Source organism: Bos indicus, chromosome 2 (genome assembly GCF_029378745.1).
Source record: "Bos indicus isolate NIAB-ARS_2022 breed Sahiwal x Tharparkar chromosome 2, NIAB-ARS_B.indTharparkar_mat_pri_1.0, whole genome shotgun sequence".
Taxonomy (NCBI): domain Eukaryota; kingdom Metazoa; phylum Chordata; class Mammalia; order Artiodactyla; family Bovidae; genus Bos; species Bos indicus.
Genome location: NC_091761.1, coordinates 98,655,881 through 98,664,861, shown reverse-complemented (window position 1 = coordinate 98,664,861; position 8,981 = coordinate 98,655,881). Strand labels below are relative to the sequence as shown.

Here is an 8,981-nt window from a genome sequence, read left to right as displayed (position 1 = left end):
TTCCCCAGAGGAGGAAATGGCAACCTCTCCAGTATTCTGAAGTGAATCCTGAAAAATCCCATGGACAAAGGAGACTGACAATGAGTTGCCATGAGTGAGACATGAAGTTACCCTGGCCGTAGGGAATGGAAGAGAATTCTCTGTGGTTCTAACATAACTTCAGGCAGATATCACGTCCCATGGATCTTGAGTGTTTAGTTTCTTCCGTGTTCCTTCCCTCCTTTAACCTATCAGATATTCCTATTCTTCCCCCAGTGATGGGGAGTTTTCCTCCTATTCTCTTTTCCTAGATGCCACAGATTTTCTCCAGTGCTCTTAGGACAACAGCATTTGTTTATCCCTCTCTCCGGACATTTAGAGTGTTATTCTTTAGGGAAATGAAATTTAACCTGTTTTGATGGGGTTTTGTGCCTTTTTCACAGCTGATTCTTTTCCTCAAGTTTTTACTATAGGGAAGCTTTCTTAAAATACTCTGTGTGTGTATGGTTATGATTATCTGATGGAGGTCATGCAGGAAAAGTCTGTAAGAGAGTGTGAACAATTCCGTTTTTTGCAGCTATATTTGCAGTGTACATTTGACTGTGCTCTATCAATTTGTCAGTCATCCTAGCTAAATTCTGCTTATCAGCGTCTGGCTGCATCTTGTTCAGGTAAACAAGGATTTATGCTTCACTTCTCACTGCAAGTGATTTTCCCTCTTTATATTTTGAACCAGTTGATTATCTTGTGACTTCAAACTTCATGGATTCAAGAAAAGTCATGAACATGATATTTGTCAGGTTATTTTTTGTTGTATGGTTTAGAGCAATGTCCTTTCTAACTTTCAACCTCCCTAAATGGAAATCAGAAATTCAATACTGTTACTTTTAGTTGTAACATCAAACTCTATAGAGAAAAGATTATAAAACAGTACACACCAATAGTCTTTGTTTTTATAAGATTACTGTTTACTTGTTAAATCAGTCAGTAACCAAATATTTGTTTAGTGCCTTTTCTGATCAAGGTTTGTTCTTAACAAATCACTAAGCCATAGAGTAACTTCTTGTAAATCTGAGATGATGAATATGAAAACATTTTAAGAGTTATAACAAGAAGAGGAAAATAAGAATCTCAACATTATTTCTATTATCAAAATATGGGCTTATGTGACTGAAAAGGTTCATTTGATTCAAATCCATGTTTGATTGAAAAATTACTGGAATTCAGTATGAATTAAGTTTCACATACTTATTATTATGTGTGAAGGAGCAAGGACTTTGAGTTTTACTAAGTGAGTAAATCACTCAGTCATATCCAACTCTTTGCGACCCCATGGACTATAGCCTACCAGGCTCCTCTGTCCATGGGATTTTCCAGGCAATAGTCCTGAAGTGGATTGCCATTTCCTTCTCCAGGGGGTCATCCCAACCCAGGGATTGAACCCCAGTCTCCTGCATTGTAGACAGACACTTTACCATCTGAGCTACCAAGGAAGAGTTTTACTACCTATTGTCTAAATGATACTTTGAGGAAAATGACAATAAGAACTCTGGATAACTTGAGAATTGTTAAAATAATAGTTCACCCTTACATCTGTAAAACAGATTTTTTTTTTTTTTTTTTTTTTACTGTGCAAGAATTTTAATTAGATTTGCGCACATCTCAAAAAATTCTATTGTGTGACTTCCAGGTCTTGGAGTTAATTCAACAGGAGAAGAGTCAAGTGAGGTTACAGATGAGGTAAGAGAAGCTTCTGAGGATTTTCCTTGAGCCTCAGCATCTGAATCATTCCTTTGGCAAGCTCGATAGTTGCTAACTGAGCCCGATCTCTGTGGCGTAGCAGTCCCTGATTTGGCTTCAGTAATTTCATCATCAATACTTCGGAAATCCAATAAATACGTTCTACTATCCACTTGGTATAACTGCAGACTCATTTTGGAGTATGTACTTGTCACAGGATTCTTCCTCCGAACACGCAAATAATACGGGTTTACAACCTTCCATTCATAATCCAGCTGTTTAATTGCTCTACAAACTTCTGCCATGATATCATTTGGCCGACTTTGACTTCTAATTCCCAAATGCCATTTTGCTTTCCTTACACCTTGGTGTTTGGATTTCTGTGGATTTAATTCATCGAGGGTATGGCGCGCCCTGGGAGTTTCAGCAACCAAGAATGGTACTCTTTCAGGATGGGGCCGAGTCAAGTGGTGATCGTCGAGAAACGAATCTGGTGGGCTCGTTGCCAAGTAAAAATCTTTGGCCTCGTTCATTATCCTCCTGTTATCTATTATGAGGTGGTAGGCAACTGCCAAAGGGTCCTGGTGATTTCTGTTATAAAGGCAGCTGAGAACCTCCTCCTCTGAGCATTCAAATTTTTCACATACTTCTTTTAAGGCTTCATCATCAATCATGGTTGAGCTATATGATGGATCCTCAGGAAAGAGATATTTTGGAAGGTCCTGTTTAAACCATTCATGTTCCCTGATATCTTTGATTGTGGCTCTCTTCATGGGATCCACCTGCAGCATATGTTTCAAAAGGCTAATCACAGAAGGATTTAAATATTGAGGGGTATAAAAGATCCCATCACATATCTTCTTAAAAAGAGTTGGCACGTGATCATCATCAAACGGAAGGGTTCCACATAATAAAGCATACAGAATAACCCCACTGCTCCATATATCTACCTCTGGACCAGCATACAATCTTCCTGAAATTACTTCTGGTGCAGCATAGTTGGGTGAGCCACAACTTGTTCTTAAAAATTCACCATCTGACATCATGTTTGAAAGACCAAAATCAGCTATCTTTGCATTCATGTGTGCATCAAGCAGGACGTTTTCAGGTTTCAAATCTCTGTGGACCACCATATGCCTGTGACAGTAATCCACACCAGAAAGGATTTGTTGGAACAGTCGTCGACTTTCTTTTTCATCCAGCCTTCCATTTTTACAGATATAATCAAATAGCTCTCCTCCTGAGACATATTCCATCACCATGAAAATATCAGATGGTGTACTGATGACCTGGTACAGTTTAATTATATGAGGATGCCTGAAAAGCTTGAGGTTCTGAATTTCTCTGCGGATTTTTCCTACTACATCAAGGCTTCGAATCTTCTGCCGATTCAGTATCTTCACAGCAACTTTATGCCCAGTCAATTCATGTTTGCCAACCTTCACTTTGCCGAAGGTCCCGACCCCCAGCATATCCCCCAGGATGTAGTGACCGATCTTCACCCGCCCGTCGTGTTTCTGCTTCTCGGCTGTCGCCATCTTTCTCCAGGAACTCTAAAACAGATTTTATGCTGGATAATAAAAGATAATAAAAGAACAAGTTTACCAAAGTCATTTGCTAAATGAAAATTCTTTCCATTCCAATAGTCAAATGTCTTTGGTCTGCCACTGTCATCATCACTGGACAAATATTAAACATTTGAGTCAGGACCCAAAGTCAAATGCCACAGAAGAGTGTTGCTTAGTTCATGGAAAAAGAAAAAAATGGAGAAAAAAACACAAGTCATCAGTCATATTTAATCCAAGGAAATTATCTGAGTAAATTGGAAGTATCTACCAAAAATACCAAATATATATGTGTATTTTATCTTGGTAGAAAACAAAAAGCTTGTTAGAAAACAAAACACTTTCCAAAAGCTTCTAGGGAGCTTCAAAGGAAGAAAAGTTTATCAAAAATAGACTACACCCTGAGCAAAAGCAGATCTGAGTAATTTTCTCATGCTATTTTGTCCTAAATAAAAGTTTAACCTTATTGCTTAAAGATGACCAAATGTTCTCTACTTTATAAGCAAAACTGAGTCTGGTTTCAGCCTGTAATCAACTGTCATTTGGTCAGACCAAGAACAGAATGTGGCTTTATGTCTGAGCAGTGTATTTAATTTTGACAGCCAACTTCTTAGGGCTTCCCTCATCAGAAGCTCAGACATAAACACACTGCCTGCAGCCTGCATTGATTGTCAGCACAATTAATTGCCAGGAAAACTGCAGCTTTATTAAGTGTGCGGTGCTAACAATAAAAACATCACTATTTATAGCACTGAGCATGGCGGGATAGCTATACAAATAAAATACAACAATAATAAACAAAAGGCTAGCCTCTAGTCCTACAGAAGAACATCAGTGAATTTGTTTTAATGCCAAGCCACAACAGGGTACTCAAGTGTCCCTGAGCATAAGAAACTGCATCCTCTACTAAAAGACAAGAGACTTTTGTGACCTCTCTGGTGTGAAGATGAATGTTAAACAGTTTCTTCAGAATTATTTCTTAGAATTTTAAAGCTCCAGTGCCCCTATACCCAACTAGATAAATGCTATCTGGGCAGGAAAAAGAAGGGAAATAGCATACAGTGCAGTACAGTCAGTACTGAAGAATTTCCTAGAAAAGAATCAGTGATGGCATTTTAAAAGCAGCTACATCTTGATGCATTTGGGGAGGATATAAATAGCATATTGGGAACATCAAGAAAACTTCAGTCTGATCATAAGATTGAATACGCTGCATTACAACTTCAGGTTAGGGTTTTGAAATGAAGAAGAAGTAGTTTTTTCTATATTTTTTCAATTATTTTTCTATATTTTTTGCTGCAAGTTTGCAGTGCAAAGTTGTATACATTTTAGAGAGGCTAATACATTTGAGAAAGGAAAGGAAGAGAATGAATAGTGTATAGACTAGCACATGCTGAACACTATATGAAACATTTGAGGACCAGTATGGCACCCCACTCTGGTACTGTTGCCTGGAGAATCCCATGGATGGAGGAGCCTGGTCGGCTGCAGTCCATGGGGTCGCTGGGAGTCAGACACGACTGAGTGACTTCACTTTCACTTTCCACTTTCATGCATTGGAGAAGGAAATGGCAACCCACTTCAGTGTTCTTGCCTGGAGAATCCCATGGACGGAGAAGCCTGGTAGGCTGCAGTCCATGGGGTCGCACAGAGTCCGACACGACTGAAGCGACTTGGCAGGCAGTTACCTCTAACACAACACTGGTTTGTTCCATCACACAAAAAACGGTAATTATAATGTCCAAAAAGTCCATGCAATAAAGTGTGTCTGCACTAGGAAGCCTTTAAGAGCATTAAGTAAGAAGAAAAATATTACTAGTTTTATTATGAACACCCATATTTTTTTATCATTCATCAGATGGGTAGTATGAGGTTCATAAAAATAATATGAGTGGTCATTGATCTTGGCAGTAGCAATGCTGAGAATCAAACCCATTCTGATATACTGGATCCAGTATCCCACAGTACCTTGTATAACACAGATACACATGAATTGCTTAAGACCACTTCATTAACTGAGTTGATATACAACAGATATTTCCTTTATTATATACATAGTTGGTACTTGGTACACTTAAATGCTGACCTCTGGTTCATGAACACAAACAATTTAACAAAAGATATCTGAGACTCAGTAAAGTTAAAATGACCTGCACAGGTTCCTTTGCTGGTTGGTGACAGAAGCTAAACAGATCTACACTTACCCTTTTTTCCTTTAGCTGTATTGCATATCATAAGCTGCTGCTGCTGCTACTAAGTCGCTTCAGTCATGTTCGACTCTGTGCGACCCCATAGACGACAGCCCACCAGGCTCCCCCATCCCTGGGATTCTCCAGGCAAGAACACTGGAGTGGGATGCCATTGCCTTCTCCAATACAATAAGCTACTATTGAACAAGTAACTACTGTACCTGATTCCCTTACAAACAACAACAGCAGAGATATTTTAAAGAGAAATATATATATATGATTTCTAAAATGCAGAAATACATTCAGGTTCAAAATGTTTAAAATTGCTTTGCCTGGTCACATAACAATAACACAAAACTCCTTAAGTATAGAAAGCTGCATTTTACTCATCTTTGTAGTCTCTGCACATGATAAATCTGCAAGTACTTACATACTGGCAGTTCTTCCTGATAACCCAGATCATTCATTCATATATGGACTTTCAGATTGAGAATTTTTCAGTCTCTCATTTCCAAATAAGCCTTTTAGATGAAGGATTTCCTTTAAAAGAATTTGGAATGTCATTTTGCAGTTATTATTCTGTTTATTGGGAAGGTGGAGGAGGTAAAAAGAAGGATAAGTAACCCATGGTGTCTCTGATAAAATGTTCATAACTCATTTTGAATAGTCTCACACTACAATGTGTTCTACAAAATAAACAAACAAAACAAAATAAAACTTAGGTTTGACAAAAGAGGGAAAAAAAAGCTAAGAAAAATAAGACACACATACACAAAACTTGATATTGGAAATATGGTTTATTAAGTCTTCAGATCAAATTGCCAACATCTGAAGGATCATCAAAAAACCAAGAGAGTTCCAGAAAAATATCTATTTCTGGTTTATTGACTATGCCAAACCCTTGACTGTGTGGATCACAATAAACTGTGGAAAATTCTGAAAGAGATGGGAATACCGGACCACCTGACCTGCTTCTTGAGAAACCTGTATGCAGGTCAGGAAGCAACAGTCTGAACTGGACATGGAACAACAGACTGGTTCCAAATAGGAAAAGGAGTACGTCAAGGCTGTATATTGTCACCCTGCTTATTTAACTTATATGCGGAGTACATCATGAGAAACACTGGGCCAGAGAAAGCACAAGCTGGAATCAAGATTGCCAGGAGAAATATCAATAACCTCAGATATGCAGATGATACCAACCTTATGGCAGAAAGTGAAGAGGAACTAAAGAGCCTCTCGAAGAAAGTGAAAGTAGAGAGTAAAAATTGGCTTAAAGCTCAACATTCAGAAAATGATGATCATGGCATCTGGTCCCATCACTTCATGGCAAATAGATGGGGGAACAGTGGAAACAGTGGCTGACTTTATTTTTCTGGGATCCAAAATCACTGCAGATGGTGATTGCAGCCATGAAATTAAGACACTTACTCCTTGGAGGGAAAGCTATGACTAACCTAGACAGCAAATTGAAAAGCAGAGACATTACTTTGTCAACAAAGGTCAAGGCTATGGTTTTTCCAGTAGTCATGTATGGATGTGAGAGTTGGACTATAAAAAAGCTGAGCACCAAAGAATTGATGCTTTTGAACTGTGGTGTTGGAGAAGACTCTTGAGAGTCCCTTGGACTGCAGGGAGATCCAACCAGTCCATCCTAAAGGAGATCAGTCCTGGGTGTTCTTTGGAAGGACTGATGTTGAAGCAGAGACTCCAATACTTTGGCCACTTGATGTGAAGAGCTGACTCATTTGAAAACACTCTGATGCTGAGAAAGATTGATGGCAGGAGGATAAGGGGACAACAGAGGATGAGATGGTTGGATGGCATCACTGACTCGATGGACATGGGTTTGGGCAGACTCCGGGAGTTGGTGATGGACAGGGAGGCCTGGGGTTGCAAAGAGTTGGACATAACTGAGCGACTGAACTGAACTGAACTGAAGTCATGTGAACTTTGGGCACCTGATCTAGTTCCCAGTGGGAAAACAGCAAACTCCTCTGACAAAAGTGAGAATAGAGTTGGTACTGATAAAACCAAACTCTGAATATATTCCTATTTTTTTCTTGGAAGAAATTGTCTAAGTTGAGGTAGAAACCATGTGAGACATGTCTCAAAGTGTTGAGCCACTAGCAAATTTTAATACAATTGCTTCTTCTGGTGGAATGTCAGGGAAATGTTAATCAATGAGAAAGACTATTTTCAAGCATTTTTTACTCAGTCTATCAATGATTACAGTTGAGGGTTCACTTTTTCCTGGGCACTGAGCTGGATGGAAAAGTAACAAGTCATGGTACATGCCCTCAAGAAACACTCTAATTTGGGCTAAATTTGAATGCTAGATTAGTCTATCATTTTAAATTAATTATATATATATATTATATATATATATACACATATTTACATATTATATACAGGATAAGTAAATTATATATATGTATATATAGTGTGTAAATGTGTATATGTTTTTATTTTTGGCTTTGGAGTCATGTTCAGGAGTCAATCTTCACAGCTATGTGATCTTCAGAACATGTTAATTACTCTTGACCTTAATTTTTTCATTTGTAAATTGTAACCAAGACTATTTCAGAAAGCTTTTTGAGAACTAAGTAAAATAACACTTTTACAGTGTTTTTCACATAAAGAATATTCAGTAAATTCTGGTGCTTTTCTTGAGAATCTCAATTTTTCAACAGTTAGGCTTTCCAGAAGCAGTAAGACGTCTGGTAAATTGTTGATTTCAATTGGCAAAATTTAAAACTCTTTGGAAATTACTCTGTTGAGTTAAAAACATTACTTCAATTAATTTCGAAACTTAAATTTCTACAGATAAAGAAAATATTGTAATATATTTTGGGGCTCCATAAAGCTGTTGAAAAGCCAACACATTTTATGGCTCCTTTTATTTGTTTTATTTTGGTTTTACCTTAAGATAGAACAAAAAACTCACACCAAATAAATCCTAGGAAGCAATATGCCTCCAGTAGCCATTTTAACAAAAGGCTACTCAATTTCTATGTACAAGACCATATCCAATAACTTGTAGGAAGTAACTTTTTTTCAACTACCGAGTCCAGCTCTTTCAGCAACTATATGGTTGTTGCTGGAAGAGTCCTATACTGAGAAATAAGAATCAAGAGGTGATATGACCTTCCACAAGTTTGTTCTTATTGTTACAAAATGACTCCATTAACCTCCTTCCTCTCTTAAATCATTATGGCAAGCAACTGTGGAAGCAAAACAGAATAAAATGCTGTCATTACAAAACAATAACATCATGGAGAAATTCATCATAACATCTCTTTAAAAAAAACAACCAGATAAATGTTCATTTTGTGCATGCTTTTTCTTGTTTTATAAAAAAATAACATTTTAAAATTCAAAAACCTGTAGCCTCCTGTAAAGGATTCTCCATACCAGTTTACTAGACCTGTGAAGTTCAAAATATACGCGATAGACAGATGACTCATATTACGATCTCATTAAAGAAAAGGCAGGACTTATCTGTAAT

General features: G+C 37.7%; 1 pseudogene; it reads right to left on the bottom strand.

The window, feature by feature from the left end:
- Positions 1-1,602: 1,602 nt before the first annotated feature.
- Positions 1,603-3,266, bottom strand: LOC139176092 (5'-AMP-activated protein kinase catalytic subunit alpha-1 pseudogene; annotated as a pseudogene).
- Between the last annotated feature and the right edge of the window lie 5,715 nt (positions 3,267-8,981).